The following is a 17,347-nucleotide window of genomic DNA, read 5'->3' on the forward strand; positions in this document are numbered from 1 at the left end:
CTGTGGATTTGTCTGTTTTGTATGTTTAATGTAAATTGAGCTGGTTTTGTCTGATTTCCTGTGTCACCCAATGATTTTGAGAGTCTTCTCTATTATTTATGCATCAATGCTTCATGCATTGAGTATTAATGTTCCACGGAGTGGGTAGATAACATGTGTTTGCACATTCATTCTTCAATGAACATTTGCATTGTTCCCTTTGGCTGTTGTAATAATGCTGCTGTGCACATTCATGGGCAGAGTTTTTTTTTCTTTTACTGTATGTGTGGTGTGTATGTGTGTATGTATGAGTTTATGTGTGTGTGTATGTATGTGTATGACTGTATGTGTGTATATGTATGTATATATGTATGTGTGTCTGTGTGTGGTATGTGGTGTGTATGTATGTGTGTGTATGCGTATGTATGTATGTGTGTATGTGTGTGGTGTGTGTCTGTGTGTGGTATGTGGTGTATGTGTGTGTGTATGTATGTGTGCATATGTATGTGGTGTGTTTATGTATGTATGTGTATGTATGTGTGTGTATATGTTTGTGTATGTGTGTGTGTGCTGTGTATCTGTATGTGGTGTGTGTGTATGTGTGTGTATATATGCATACTGTGCAGGTATGGATAAAGGCTAGAGGTTGTTCATCAGTTCCCACCTTATTTATTGAGACAGGGCATCCTACTGCACCTAGAACTCATGGATTCAGCTAGGCTGGCTGACCAGAAAGCCCCAGGAATCCTCCTGTTGCTGCCTTCACAGAATTGGGATTACAGAGACATTGCTATGTCCAGACTTTTGTGCAGGTGCTAGAAGTCTAAACAAATCCTCAACGTTGGATGGTGTGGTGGTTTGGATGAGAATAGTCCACACTTAGTGGAATTGTTTGGAAAGGGTTAGGAGGTATGGCCTTGTTGGAGCAAGCGTGCCACTGAGGTTTCAGAAGCACAATTCATGCCCAGTGCTTCTCTTTCTGCCTGCTGCCTACAGATCAGGATGTAAAGCCCTCAGCTACTGCTCCAGCACCATGCCTGCCTGCTTCCCAGCATGGCAACGATAGACTAATGCTCTGAAACTGTCAATCAGCCCCACACTTAATACTTTGTTTTACAAGAGTTGCCATGGTCAGGGTGGCTTTTCACAGCAGTAGAACCCTGACTGACACACAGGGAAAGCATTCTACCTGCAGAGCTGTCTCCCAGCTCCCTGTGAACAAATTCCTAGTTAAGTGTCAGTTCTTCTGTCTGTGTGCATCATGGGTTAATTAATTAATTAATTAATGCTAACTCTGTTTAATTTATTGAAGAACCTCTCAATTGCTTCCTAAAATGCTGCTCTATTTTAAATCCCTTCCACCAACGTTCACATTCATTATATTTCTTTATGATTATTTCTATGGCTGTTCCAGTGTGTATGGAGTAGCATTTCTCTGGTTTTTATGTGTATTTTACTGATGACCAATGGTGTTGAGCTTCTTGTCATGTGGTCATTGGTCATTTACACCTTCATTAGAGAAGTTTTTATCCAAGTCAATCATTCATTTTTAAGTAGAATTGTTTATATTTTTGCTGTAGAGGTTTGGGTGCACTTTCTAAATTCTAGATTCTCTTATCCAATATGTGATTTTATAAGGATTTTTCCTGTATGCTTGGGTTTTCGAAGTTCACTTGTGTGGCCAGTATGAAAACTTGGAGCTGGGGCTGGTGAGATGGCTCAGCGGGTAAGAGCACCCGACTGCTCTTCCAAAGGTCTTGAGTTCAAATCCCAGCAACCACATGGTGGTTCACAACCATCCGTAATGAGATCTGACTCCCTCTTCTGGAGTGTCTGAAGACAGCTACAGTGTTCTTACATATAATAAATAAATAAATCTTAAAAAAAAACCAAAAAAACAAAAAAACTTGGGGCCTTTTGGTTCCGTGATGAAGAGCACAGTTGCTCCACCCAAGGACCTGAGCTTTATTTCCAGCATTCCTGTCAGGCAGCCTGCAACTGCCTGTGACTCCATCTGCAGGGGATCTGAGGCCATCTTCTGGCTTCTGTGGCAACCACACTCCTGTGCACACATGGGGACAGACAGACACACACACACAAATTTAAAAGGTCAGGTCTTTTAAATGTTGAGTGCTATGCTGTTTGATTGACACTACAATCATCTGCTCCATAGGCTCGCTCCAGTTTGCAGTTGAGCAGATATTAAGTCCAGTGATAATTTACCCCATTAGAAGCACAGAAGAGAAATCTTTTTTTTTTTTTTTTTTTTTTTTTTTTGGTTTTTCGAGACAGGGTTTCTCTGTTTAGCCCTGGCCTGTCCTGGAACTCACTTTGTAGACCAGGCTGGCCTCGAACTCAGAAATCTGCCTGCCTCTGCCTCCTGAGTGCTGGGATTAAAGGCGTGGCCACCACGCTCGAATAATCACGTTTTAGATGAAGCTTCTTTGTACTCCTTTCTGGCATCTTTGTAACACAGCCCTTCCGGGCTCTCAAAGCACACGTGCTTTTCCATCTCAGTTTTTGGGATCAGAGTCTTCCTCCAATATATTTTTGTGTGTGTCAAAGTATTATCATGGAAGATGCAGTGCAAGGTGACTGATTCTAAGAAGCCACAGAAATTCAAGCTGGAAGGGACCATGGAAATCATTTAACTATTGTTATGGAAAAGAAAGCCAGGGCCAGTTGGATGTCTCGGTGGGAGAGGGCACTTGCTGCCTCCCTGAGGACCTGATCCTCAGAACCCGCATGGCGGAATGAGAGAGCTGACTCCTGAAAGTCACACTACATCTCTTCCTGCCCCCTCAATGTAAATAAGTAAGTAAATAAATAAGTGAATAAATGGTCTGAGAAAGGAGACTGGATTGTCAAAAGCTATCGATCACCAAAGACATTACATAGGTCTGGGACAAGGCCTGTGCTGTGAAGGTAATTTGAAGTCCTCCAGTCCCACGGGCTCTGCTGGGACTGAGCCAGGGCTGTCCACTTGTGGTGGTGTGGCATTCGTAGGGAGCTCTGCTTCCTCCTAGGTTATCCCTGTTAGTCCCCCACAGCCCTGTGAAGTAGGTAGGGATTAAGTAAGGAGTAGCAGCTCGGGTCCTCTGCTGTGCCTGGAATGTCCAGGCTCAGAGCCAGGCCTCCACACCGCTCCTACTCGAGTGTGGCTCCTCCTCCCTTGCCTTTTGAACCCACTGCCCTTCCTGAGCCCACTGCCTCAGGCCTCCCAGCTTCTTTTGTTGACCAGGTCTGAGTGCCAAGACACCTGCAAATGTGTGTGTGTGTTCACCCACACACTCTCACATACATACCCACTCACACCCACCCCCCACACACTTACACTCACACATACACATACACATACACATATACACACACACACACACTTACATTCACACATACACTCATACACGTACACATACACATATACACACACACACACATTCATACACATACCACACACACACACACACACACACACACACTGAAGTTGCCCTCATTTTTATCAGTGGCTTGCTTAAATAACTGCTGTCACTTATGATGGACTAGAGATCGAGACTCTAGTTGCTTCACAAGCCTTTCCAGATCAGCCGTTTCTTAGCTCATCAGCTGTGGGTTGGCAATCCCATCTAAGTTTCTTTCTTGTTTCCCTCTGCCTACCTACACCATTTTCCACCCCTCACCTAGAACATTCTAGTTTATTCTTGAGGATTCTGCTTAGACCTCACCTCTTACAGGAAGGATTCCCTGACCTGAGGTTGTAACAGGTTAGGCAGCTGTGGTGACTTGAATGAGAATGGCTCTCATAGGCACATATATCTGAATGTTTGGTCCTTAGTGGATGGAACTGTTTGGGAAGGATTAGGAGGTGTGGCCTTGTTGGAGGAGGTGGGCTATTAGGTTTCAAAATAGCTGTGGCATTATTCCACGCACGCTTTCTCTGCTTCTTGCTTGTGGTTCAGGAGCAGGGCTCTCGGCTCCTACCCCAGCACCTTACTGCCTGCTGCTCTGCTTCTTGCCATGGTAGTCACAGTCTCACTCTGGACCTGTAAGTCCCAACAAACCTCTTCTTGCTTTGGTCATCATGCTAATGTCCTACCTCAACAATAGAAAAGTAACTGAGACAGTAACCTTTGGGGGCACCTAATGACACTATTGCAGCATTTACTCCATGTTTATCTCTCGTTTGTCTCCCAGTGAGTCCCTGCACAGCTATTGCAAGCCAGGCCCATGTGCTCCATTTTAGTGTTCTCGGGACTGCCTGGGGTCCCCGGAGAGATCTTTGCTGAATGAGCAACTAGAATGAACCCTGAATTTTGATATATCCACCTTGGGGATGAGGCCAGTTACTTAAGACCGTGTCATTGGTGAGAGCCTACAGTGACACTCGCCTCTCCCTACGTGTGCTTCGTTGGGCTGCGTGGTTGAAGGACCGACAGACTAGACAAGTGCTTACGTTTGGAGAGGCTGAATACCACAGGGATTCCAAATGTCAGAAACAGGAGCATCTTGGATTCCAACCACAAGCTTCTCTGAGCCACAGGTGGACACTTAGTGTCTCAGGTTCCATATGGTTAAAGGAGGCCTTGCGTGTGTATACTCACTGTGCATGTATGGGGTATGAGTGTTGTCCCAACACACGAGTGTATACTACTAGAATGAAGCATTGGGCTGTAAGGCTGAAGTTATTCCATACATTCATGCTGGGTAGTCTCACGTCAACTTGACACAAGCTAGAACTAGAATCATCTGAGAAGAGGGAACCTCAGTTGAGATTATGACTCCATCAAATTGGCCTGTGGGCAGGTCTATGGTGCACTTTATTGATTAATGATTGACATGGGAGGATCCCATCCACTGTGGGTGATGTCACCCTGGGCAGGTGGTCCTGGGAAAGCAGGCTGTGTGAGCCTGAGGAGCAAGCTTATAACCAGTTCCCCCATGGCTTCCACTTCAGTCCTTGCTTGGGTCCCTGATGGACTATAATGTGGAAGTATAAGCCAAATAACCGTTTCTTCCTCTAAGATGCTTTTGGTCAGTGTTTTGTCACACCAGAAAGAAAACTAGGAGATAACTCAAAGCACTTTTAATTTCCGGAGTTCCTTCTCAATGCATTGGAAATGACTCTTCCTGGTTAACAGCAGGGAGTCGCACGGTGGACATTACTTGTTTAGTAGTCACAGGGCTGTCCTACTGACCTCTGGTTTCTGAGTGTGAAGGTGTCTAGCTGCTGGGAATCAGGGTTTTGCTGGCTAGGGCCACAGTGCCATTCTCATTGTTGAGGCCAGTGTGGGGATTATTGCCTCTGAGGGTGGAGAACACAGGGCCCAGCACTGAACTGAGCGGGAAGTCCTGTTCCAGTGTGAAGGATTTGGGTAGTGAGAGGATCTGCTGGTGAGTACTGAGAAGCCTTAAAGGTCCGAGGAACGTTCCCTGAGGAGGTGGGCCTGGGAGAGTGAAGAGAAGGCTTAAAAGGCTCCCCTACTGTGTAGTGAGGGCGAAATATGATTTTATCTGAATCAGACAAGATTCCTGATATAGTAGAAGATGGTGTTTCATGGAGACTGGCAAGCAAGAGACCAGCAGCTAGGACAGAAAGAATGAAGCAGGAAGCTGATTTAAGTTTTGTCTCAAGTCATGCCCAGCCAGGGGACTGGTTACATGTGTACAATTCCAGGCTACTCCGTCCACAGAGGAGAAAGGTGGTTAATACCACTCCTTAGACCACCCCATAGCGCCAGAGCTTCAAGGACAAGGTTTCTAATTGACAACAAATGGGGTTTTTGAGCCCTAAGTAAACCAGTTGCTGGTTTCTAGGCATTTCTTAAACACTGGAGCTCAGCTGTCACGTTGTGCTCAGCTGTAACATTGTGCCAACCCTCTGCTTGGTCTTGTTCTGAAGCTCATTGTAACATAGCATCAGCTGACATGTGGCCGTCTGAACCTGAAAAAATGGGCCATTGTTTATGATTTCTCACTAAGACTCCCTCAGACAGCAATCCTATTTAAGTTGCATCCCAAGGCAGGGCACACCTTAATCCTAGCACTTGTGAGGCACAGGTAGGAGGAGCTCTGGCAGTTTGAGGCCAACTTGGTTTCCTGGTCTACATAGCAAGTTTCAGGCCAACCAGGGCTACATAGTGAGACCCTGTCTCAAAAACAAATGTGCAAACAAACAAACAAGATCCCACCTTAAAAATGTTATTTATTGGGCTGGAGAGATGGCTCAGTGGTTAAGAGTACTGACTGCTCTTCTGAAAGTCCTGAGTTCAAATCCCAGCAACCACATGGTGGCATAACCATCCGTAACAACATCTGACACCCTCTTCTGGAGTGTCTGAAGACAGCTACAGTGTACTTTCATATAATAAATCTTTTTTAAAACGTTATTTATTTATTTTGCTTGTATTATATCCCACTTTTAGTCTCCTGCACATAAGTTCCACAGCATTGGAAGTTTTATTGAGGGATTTACCGCCCATCTCTACCCAGCACTTAAGAATAGTTTTCTCAGGTGCGGGCAACACACACTTGGTACCCTGCCAAGTCTGGCGAGTTGGTCAGAACCAGAACTGCCATGAGCAAGCGGAACCAAGAGTCCTACGTGTGGCCGGCAGAGCCCGCCTTCCTGTCCCGCTTCAAAGAGAGAGTCGGCTACAAGAAGGATCCCACGGTAGGGACCAAGAAAATCCAGCTTCAGCGCCCAGAGGAGGATGGCAATCACAGTGGCAAAGAAGATGAACAGCCTCAAATAGTGGTTAGGGAGACCTAACAGCTGAAGAGGTCATGAAAATTAAACAGAAATAAAGACTGCCGAGGCAGATGAAGAACTGCCTCAGCTGACAGAAGCATAGCTCATCAGGAACCATGTTCCTCAGGTGAAAAGTGTTCAGGTTTAACAGCAAGCTCCAAAAAGAAGAAAGCAAAGGAAGATGATGTAAGTAAGCAAAGTTCAGTTAGAAAGAACGCACAAAAACAAATAAAAAATAGCAGTCTCCGTTCTTTTGACAGTGAAGATGAAAATGAGTAAATATAAATACTGTGTACTTGGTTTCCTTTAAAAGTAATGAGGTGTTTTTAAAAATATTACTTTTCCTATATCTTCAAATGACACTTTGCATTAGTACTACATATTCATTACAGAAAAATTCAGAAATACAGGAAATGATTTCGTAAAATAAACCTATCCATTACTGCTCCTTTGTTTGGAAATGCAGACATTCACTATTGTTAACATTTTTTATTATCTCCCACCTATGGGTATGTATATATGTATATTGCATTTTTAAACAAAACTGAGATTGTTAACAACAACAACAAAAAGAATAGTTTTCTCGGTCACTGAGATGGCTCAGTGGGTAAGAGGGGAGGGAGAGAGGGAGGGAGGGAGAGAAAACAAGCAAAACCCAACTGTCACTAGAATCATTTATTCACATGAATAAAAACTCGTGAAGGGGCTCACGAATCTTTATGGAATGACTAAGTGAACTGTAATAACGCACCAACTCCAGTGGTTAATTAATGTCTTGTGAGTCCTCCCGCGACAGAGCCCATATGTTCTAGGGTCTTTGCTTTGCAATGCAGGAAGTTGAACATATACAATGTAGGAGACTTAGAGCCCATGCTCCTATGTGGTTCTGGAAAAACAGTTTGTTAGAGCACCCTGACTGTTTTTATCCAAGCCTGATCCTGTGGCTGCCGTTCTAACTGGACTCCATCGGCTGAGGCCTGAGCTGCACTTTTTGTGAGATCTTTATAGCAGATAGAATCCAGCAGGCCTGGTCTCAAGCTCTTAAACTGGAGGCCAAAAAAAGACTAGAACAGTTGCGTGGCCAGCAAAAGGGCACTAATAAGTTAACTCAGCCATTTCTCCCAATATTCTGCCAGCCATCTTTGAGTATGGATATGGAAAAATCTCAAGTTTATTATTAGTAAGAGGGAGAAGGCATTGTATTGAAAGTGTAGAGAGTTGGTATGAGAAAGTGGGGTGAGGAGATAATGTATATTCATGATCGCTTCTGCTACCAGAAATTCAGCTTTGAGAGGTGGTTACAGTAAGACTGAGCAGGAGTCTGTGTGCTGCCTAATCTGAGAGTGGGAGGAGACAGCGTTGGGAGGGAAACTGGGAAGACCATCTTCAGTGGTGTGGTGTGTACATAGGAGCCAGCACTTGCCTGTCCCATTCTCAGTTGAGACTCAACTTTATTCATCAGTTAAAACAATTAAGATGACCCCATACACGCACCCCCAGAGGCCTGCCGTCTCCCAGGTGACCCCAGATTCTGCCAAATTGACTGCTAGGACTGACTGTCACAGGTTCTGACCCTCATCTTCCTGACTCCAAAGTTTAGGGTCTTTCTTATTCCACAAAACTTACATTTTTTTTTTTTTTTTCCCCCTAGGGCCTCGATTTTTGCCAGATTGCTTAAATTGAGGGTCTATGGGACCAGTGCTCCACAGCCCAGCTTCTCCAGCCAGCTTCATTTAGTCGTTTTGAAGGACTATGCAAAATGACCCATATTATGTTTAATGCAGTGTTTGGCAAGGGTTAAGGCTGAATTCTTCCTGTGTAAAGGAGAGCAGATTGGGTCTGGTGATAACTGGATTGCCACCAAGCCTGAACCCACATGGTGGAAGGAGAAAGATGACTGGCCACACATGGTTAGCTTGTGACCTGCTGTGGCATGTATGCACACACATGCACACACACACACACACACACACACACGTGCCCCAATGAATAAACAAGAAAAAGTCATTAAAAATGTAGAAATGCAGCTTACAGGGACCTGAAGGATCCCGAAGCTGGACTGGGTAATGGGTAATTGTGTGTCTGCACGAGGCTTGTGACTTGGACACCCATCTTCAGCCAGGGCTTTACTGGTGCTCCGAGGTAGTCTTGCCTGAGTGTGAAATTATGGTTTAGCCTAGACACGTAGGCTTAGGGCTCTAAGGGGGACAATCCCACCCCCACACCTCCCCTCCTCCCCGTCTCCTTCGTTTTGCTGTGTGATCTGACAGGTTCCTGAAAGGCTGCTTGTGTGGGAGGGTGAACAAACGGAGCCTGGAAGCCAAAGGTAACTCTGCCATCCCTAGGGTTGGGAGCCGGGCAATTGCTTGCTCTCCCCAAGCAGCCTGACGTTCTCAGCCCTTTCTACCCGTTTCCCTGTTAGAAATCACCTAGTCCCTAGCCCATCCTTGTCAATAAGTCCCAACCCACACAGGGCTCTGAAATCTTGGCAAAGGGGGTGATTCCACGTGCCCTTTAAGAGGTACTGGCAGATGCTATGGTCACCTGGGAAGTACCCAGCAGCCTTACCGATCACGGACGCAGTCACATGAGACATTGAGCTCCTTTCTCCCAATACATGTGACCTGCCCAGTTGCAGGGGGCTTGGGTGTGAGCAAGCTGTTAGGCCCAGGGAGATGAGGCCAGAGGGAGCCTTGATTTATGAACTGTCCAGATTTAACTGAGGCCACAGCACTTTTATTAATAGAACATGCTGCATTTCCTTTTTATAAAAATATGAAGATCATCGCACTCGGGAAGATGCCGGTGACGGTCTGTCTTTAGGGCACGCTGTTCACCCGGCTAAAATTAAAAGTGAAGTCAGGCCCTTCTTCGGTCTATTTTTAACTCAGTTTAGCATATGAATGTGAGTGCGAAGTCTTTCTTTAGATCTCCCTTAACTCAATTACTTACTTATGCTAAGCATCTATGCCTGGGATTCCTGAGCGGAGGCTGTGTGTGGGCCTAGAGTTCTGAGCCCCATCCCTGTGGGGAGGGCAGGAACCACTGGTTGCCTCCTGCTCACCCCGCAGCTCTGGGTATTTGTGTCCCCCTCCCCCGCTCTGGGTATTTGTGCAACCTCCCCCCACACACACACCCACACCCACAGTGTCCCTTGTTTCAAGGTGTATTCGGCTACCACACTGAAAAACATTAAAACAAAGGAAAGACAGCCCATCCATGTGCTTGATGGTTGGCCGAGAAGTTGAGACATGTTTTTCTAGGGGCTCCAACTTGCCAGTAGCCAAGACTCTGGGTTACAGGGGAAACTCCACCATCCAAGCTGAGTGTGTGCTCTGGCCTGGCATACCAAAGGAGACTTGGTGACAGGTGGAAGGGGGAGGAAGAAAAAAAAAAACCTAGCAAGTGTGTCGATTCTACCAAGAGAGTTTCTGATGAGAGATGAGAAAGCCTCAGTTGTTGGAAATGTAACATCCGCCCTTTCGGGGTCACGAAGGCAGAGGAAGGGGCAGACAGTAATCTGAGGCTCAGTCCAGATCAGGGTCCTCGTGAATTTCTTATGGCAGTTTCCAGAGACGGTTTTGATAGAGCATTTGAAAATCTTACTGATCATAATAAACCCTGACCCTTGCCTGTTGTTGTTTTGAAGAACAAGGTAAATACGATGAAGTACCAGGCAGCGGCTCCAGGGGCGTCATTCTCCTTGCTATTTACCTGAGTACATACCCGACTCTTCCTTAGAAGACAAGCTTTAGCTGGACACCTATATATACACCTATATATACACCTATATATACACCTATAATACCAGCACTGGGAAGACTGAAGCAGGAGGCTTAGAGGTCAAGGCCAGCCTGGGCTACACAGTAAGGTTATCTCAAAAAAGTTTTTTAAAAAAGCAGGTTCTTTTTAACTACAGAAAAAAACTTACTTCAGGTTTCCCTCCAGTGGCATGGAGGGAAAGTGGGCTAGTAAACAGATTAGCTTAAAATGGTTAGCTCTGTGTGGTGGGTTAGTAAACAGGTTAGCTTAAAATGGTTAGCTCTGTGTGGAGGCTCACCCCTGTAGTCCCACCTCAGCAGCAGGTTAGATGGCTGAAAGTATGAGACCAGCCTGGGATACATGGTGAATTCTAGGCTACCCTGGGGCTACAGAGTACGATTCTGTCTCAAAAATAAATAAGTTAGAAAGTTGGGATCCTTTGGCTCAATTCCCAGCACCATAATCATTAAATAAGCAGATAAATAATTAATACATAAATAAATGGCCAAATGCGTGCTATGTACCTTTTCAATAGGCACATAGCTGTTGATGTCCACAGCTGGAGAAGTGTAAAAATGCTTGCATGAAGGGAGCATGGGGTGCAGTGTGTGCACACATGAATGCTTGCATGACGGGAACACGGGGTGCAGTGTGTGCACACATGAATGTTTGCATCACGGGAACACGGGGTGCAGTGTGTGTTCATTTCACATTGGGGCAGAACAATGGCATTCATCTAATGACTCTGAAGGGTCATTTCATTGAAAGCCTTTGGCTTCACATCCATTGATTGTCCTTGTTGGGGGATATTTTTGCCTGATTCTTTGTTTGCTTCACCTTGACCTCTTAGGGATCTGCAGGCTTTCCCTCTGGGAGTCTTAGCCTGGATACAAATATTGGCCTCAGTCACTCTAGTCTCTCTAGGGACCTCTGGTTAGTCAGGAAGATGGATGAGGAGGTGAATGGGTGCCACCTGCTTAAGCTGAGCTCTGTAGGTCCTTTAGAGCAGGATATCTTAAGCTGTTCCACTCACCACCCTTTCACCAAGGACTTCTTACATGACTGGAGTAACGCAGTATGGGAAAATAGGTGTAAAACCCAATCATGGTGATATAAGTTTATTTTAAAACAGTTCCTTTTATACATATACTTGTATCACTTACTAAAGCTGGAAGCAAGTTTGCAAATTTATGAGTTGGACATGCCTACTTATTTTTACATAAAGAATTAAGTCCTGGCTAAATACTTGAGACTGTGGGGGTACACTATCTCCAGAGGTTTTCAGAGTTGATCGGCATTTTGATGTTTGCCGGTCTTGAGAATTCTGCTTCTCATAAATGCTTATTATTATACAATGGCAGAAGTACATTGAGGACTATTTCAGAAACCTAAAACAAAATGAAAACAAAAAAAATTATGTATTTTTCCACAATATTGTTTTTAAATTGAAAATAGATTTTTTTCAGACAACATATTCTGATAATGGTTCCCCTCCCCCAACTTCTACCACGTCCTCCCCACTTCCCCACCCACCTAAATCCACATCTTTTCTTGCATTAGAAAAAAAATAGGCACCTTAGAAACAAACAAACAAAACAAACCTGAATGGGACAAAACAAATAAATTATCAGAAAACCAATAGGCCAAAGAAAAGACATGAGAAACACAGAAACACACACACACACACACACACACACACACACACACACACATTGGCAAACACAGAAATCCCATTAAAAACACAAAAATGGACTCTATAATACATTAGGAATAGACCTGTAGAGTTTTAAGTAAAAGCCCAGGCAAAGTATTGTGAGACAAAAAGTGTTGCCTGTAGCTTTGCTCCGGGAATGGACCGCACTACCAGCCCCCACTCAGTTTCCCTTGAATCCACGGATAAAACACATACACAGGGCTGGTGAGATGGCTCAGCGGGTAAGAGCACCCGACTGTTCTTCCAAAGGTGCAGAGTTCAAGTCCCAGCAACCACATGGTGGCTCACAACCATCCTTAAGAGATCTGACTCCCTCTTCTGGGGCATTTGAGGACAGCTACAGTGTACTTACATATAATAAATAAATCTTAAAACAAACAAACAAACAAACAAAAAAACCACACACAGTTGTTCAGTTTTATCTTGCCTTCTAGGTAAGATTGCTGTGCACTACTTATCTCCCACCTGGAGAAGCAAGCCCTCATCATTATTCTTATCTCTGTACCTCGCCACCTCCAACTTTAGTTGGTCAGTTGAATCTAGTCTCTGCTAAAAGCCCATGACCAAACCCTGGTCCTTTGCATGAGCAACAAGTATTCTTAACCATCGGGCCTCCTCTCCAGTCCCTGTCCATCCAATTTTTTGAGCTTTTATTAAGTTAAATAAGTTTTCCTGAACAAAACCGCGCAGGATTGCACATCTACCTGAAAGCGGGGACAGGGACAGGTAGCAAGCACAGCAGACACCTTGGAGGAGAGGAGTCTCGTCACTGCTGGGCGGGGCTGGGCGGGGCTGGGTAGAGCTGATTTCAACACGCCTCTTAGAATAACATGTGATTTAAAACTCACGAATTGCTTATTTCTGGAAAATTCTAAGCAATATTTTCAGGCTGTGACTGACAGAAATGACAGGAAAAATGGCAGAAGTAGGGGACAACTGTATTACATGCAGTTTTGTATCGTTTTTCTTTTTTAAAAAACAATTTTTTCTTTTAAGGTTTATTTTATGCATATGAGTACACCACCATTGCTCTCTTCAGACACACCAGAAGAGGGCACCAGACCCCATTACAGATGGTTATGAGCCACCATGTGGTTGCTGGGAATTGAACTCAAGACCTCTGGAAGAGCAGTTGGTGCTCTTAACCACTGAGCCATCTCTCCAGCCCTGTATTACTTTTAATATTATATTTAAAAATAATTTTTTCTGTAGTTGTATGATTTAACTTTTATAACTGCTTGACATGCCAGTGGGCTGTTCTACTGAAATGTCATTACTCACTGGTGGATGGTTATAATCACATCTGTGAGAGATCTGGTTTTGATAGTGTGGGATACTGTCTCCTGCCTCTTTACTGATGGGGCATTGCTGGCACACTGCTCAGGAGAGGCATAAAGAAGTCCAGTCCCATGGGGCTGGTGAGATGGCTCAGTGGGTAAGAGTACTGACTGCTCGTCTGAAGATCCTGAGTTCAAATCCCAGCAACCACATGGTGGCTCACAACCATCTGTAATAGATCTGATGCCCTTTTCTGGTGTGTCTGAAGACAGCAACAGTGTACTTATTTATAATAATAAATAAGTCTTGGGGCCTAAGCAAGTGGGGCCGACCAGAGCAAGCAGAGTTCCTAAATTCAATTCCCAACTACTACAAACAAAACAAAACTTTTTAAGTCCAGTCCGAAATGGGTGGTCCACAGTCTGCGTTGTCCTTCGCAGGCCTGGAAGGGGAAACAGCAGAATCTGGGAGTATGCTGTGGTTCCCAGTCTCCTGTGTACCTGGGTGCTGGCGGCACACCAATGGGAGTCAGGAACAGGAAAGGCAGGGCCCAGGACAGGTAGAACCTAGTAGGATTCCAGAGAGGGGCTGGGAGAGAGGTGGCCTTCCTTGAGATCTAGCTGTAAGGCATTTTCTTCATTAGTGATCAGGGGTGGGAGGGCCTAGTCCATTGTGGGTAGTGCCATCCCTGGTTGGTAGTCCTGGGTTCTATAAGAAAGCAAGCTGAGCAAGCCAGGGGAAGCAAGCCAGTAAGCAGCACTCCTCCATGGCTTCTGGATCCACTCCTGCCTCCAGGTACCTACTCTGTGTGAGTTCCTGTCCTGACTTCCTTTGGTGGTGAACAGCAATGTGGAAGTGTAAGCTGAATAAGCCCTTTCCTCCCTAACTTGCTTCTTGGTCATGATGTTTGTGCAGGAATAGAAACCCTGGCTAAGACAGTGACCACGAACAGGTTATTTTGTCTTGCTATGCCTCAGTTAGTGTCTCTGTAAAGTGGGGTGCTATGCTCTGGATCTAGCTTGAGTGTGCTTCCCAAAGAAAGGGTCATGTATTGGAAGGTGGGTGTGGAGCTGGTAGAGTGTAGGAACTCTGGGAAGGTAGTGGTTAATTTTCAGAGGCACTGCCTTGGGAAGGGATCAGCGAAGCTCTTTAGGACTCCAGATAACTCCCATAGAGAGCCTGGTCCCCAAATTCCTTTGGCCCTCTGTCTCCCTCATGTTGTGTCCTGTGGAGATGTGGCCCAGGAGGCCTTTAACAGAGCTTATCTACAGTGCTATTTAATCTTTCACTTTGAGCTTCCCAAGCTGTGAACTGTATAAACCTCTTCAGTGTACTGCACCCAGCCTTAAGTATGTTTTTATAGTTACAGAAAACCCTTTATGACAGGTAGTATCTACCTTTTAAAAAGTTAATAGTACAGTGTAGTAAACACGGGCGTGGTACTAAGAGCATTGCTTGCCCTAGTACTGTGCTTGTTAAATAAACACATTGCTGTAGATCAAGATTAAAAAAAAAAAAAAAAAAAAACCTAAGCGAATTAGCATAGTATTTAAAACCAGTGTGTTGGCCAGTCTTACGCCAACTTGACACATGAGCTAGAGTTATCTGAAAGGAGGCAACCTCCATTGGGAAGAGGCCTCCACAGGATCAGCATTTTCTTAATTGGTAATTGATGGGGAGGGACCCAGCTGATTGTGAGTGATGCCATCCCTGAGCTGGTGGTCCTGGGTTCTATAAGAAGGCAGACTGAGCAAGCCAGTAAGCAGCATCCCTCCATGACCTCTGCATCTGCTCCTGCGTCCAGGGCCCTGCCATGCTTGAGTTCCTGTCCTGACTTCTAGTGATGAAGAGCAATATGGAATTGTAAATTTCTCCTCAACTTGGTCAGTGTCTGGTTGCAGCACTAGACACCCTGACTAAGATATAGTGTAACATTTTTATTAGCATGATTTCCAAGAAACACCCTCTGCAAGACTTCTCTCCCACCTCCTTCCCACCTACCTTAGCCTCTACCTTCCAAGTGTTGGGATTACAGGTGTGAACCATCACCCCTGACTTCCTTTAAGTCCGTTTTCTGGAAAAGATAAAAAAAATATGTTAATTTATATAAATATGCATTTATATCCCTTAGGAATTCTTTGGACCTAAAATTTGTTTCATTTATTTCTGTCTTGTGGGTGTGAGTGTTTTGCACGCATGTGTCCCACGTGCATCCCTGGAGCCAGTGGAGGCTAAAGAGGGCCCCCTAGACGAGGAAGTGAATTGGGGCCGGTTGTGAACTGCTGATCCATCTCGCAACTCTTTTTTAGGCTATTGAACAGGGTCTTGTGTACTAGGGTCAGCCTGAACAGAAATGCTGGCATGGATTTTCTTCTCCATGGGTATAGTACTGAAAACATTATTACGTATATGCCTGCTTGTATTGTAGACACGCCACTTGTGTGTCTAGTGTTAGCGGACAGAATAGGGCATCCGATCCCTTGGAACTGAGCTTTGTGAACCAATCTGGGGGGTCTAGGAATGGAACCTAGATCCTGTGGAAGATCAGCTGGTGCTCTTAACGCTGGGGCATGAGTTTTGGTGAGGTTTTTATATGGGAGGAGGGGCCTGTATAGGGGTTCCCTTCTCCAGTTGATGGACTGTTCTCAGAGAACTATGGTTTGCTACTTCTCCCTCCTGGACTTTGGTTTCCCGTGAGCGCACCGAGCAGCTTGTCGCCGCCTGGAGGCGAGGTGGCGCAAGGGAGGAGTGCAGTGGTGAGACCTGGCCGTCCTGGCCAGCTGAGGGAGCGGGAGCGGCAGCGGCGGGGGCTCGCCGCTGTGGCATGGGTCTGCTCCAGCCCTCCTTCTTGAGGTCTAGCTTAGCAGATCTATTGGTTCACCTTGAGAGATGCTTGAAAACTGGAAGCCTGAGAAGCATTCAGGGTAGAAGGGATCGTTCTCCTGCCTCAATACCAACGCTCCAGGACTCCAGCAGGCGCTCTGCAGAAGCCGCATCGTGGGGGTGGGGATCTGCTCTGCTTCCATCCGCGAGATTTGAGGTGTCGCTGGCCAGGACCCCTCCCCTCATTTCCAAGTTACAGGCTGAACGAAGCTTAAAGCCCCCCTGCAGTGCCAGGCTGTACCATGGGTTTGCACTTTTCCAGTTCTTGTCAAATAAAGGTTATGCGGCACCAGGAAAGCAGACTTCACTCTCCAATCAGATGCTGTTTGGCATCTGTATAAATTAGTCACTCTCCTCCTCCTTCTCCAGTTTCCGTAGTGTGCCCCCCCCCTCCGCACACATGTGTGCAGGGACATGAGTGAGAATGCAGAATGCAGGGCATATGTGGAGGTCAGAGGACAACCTGGGCGGACTTTCCAAAAACCTTTTGAGTCTTTCATTGGCCTGGAACTTTTTATTGATTCCAGGAGCTTGCATGGAAACCTCCTGTCTCCTTCCATGGTGCCATCTCAGAAGCTTAGGTCCCACGCTGTGGACATGGTGGCTAGAGAGGAGGGGAGAGAAGGGAGGCGGAAGGGTAGAGAAGGGGGAAAGGTGGTGAAGGGGTGTAGGGGTTGGGAGAGGGGGTAAAGGACTGGACAAGACCAGTGAACCAGAGGACCATCTTGTTTTATGGAGGCGCACACTGTATAATATTCTGTCATATATTATATGTCTATTATATATTATATATTACATATGTAATATAATATATATATATATATACACACACACACATATATTGCATTTATGGGTTTTAGTTTAGTTTGATTTTGTTTAAAATTGTTAGAGACTGGAGAGATGGCTCAGCGGTTAAAAGTACTTGCTGCTCTTTCAGAGGACTGAAAATACTGCCTGAGGATTAACATGTAGCACTCTTGGTTCCT

At 45.4% G+C, this 17,347-nt stretch overlaps 1 protein-coding gene and 1 pseudogene across 1 annotated transcript in view; both read left to right on the plus strand.

Moving 5' to 3' along the window:
- Rbm20 (RNA binding motif protein 20) overlaps positions 1 to 17,347 on the plus strand; it is a 190,819-nt gene that overhangs the window by 13,395 nt on the left and 160,077 nt on the right. The window lies entirely within an intron of this gene.
- On the plus strand, positions 6,353 to 7,225 carry LOC110331487 (annotated as a pseudogene).

This window comes from Mus pahari, chromosome 1, assembly GCF_900095145.1.
Source record: "Mus pahari chromosome 1, PAHARI_EIJ_v1.1, whole genome shotgun sequence".
Taxonomy (NCBI): domain Eukaryota; kingdom Metazoa; phylum Chordata; class Mammalia; order Rodentia; family Muridae; genus Mus; species Mus pahari.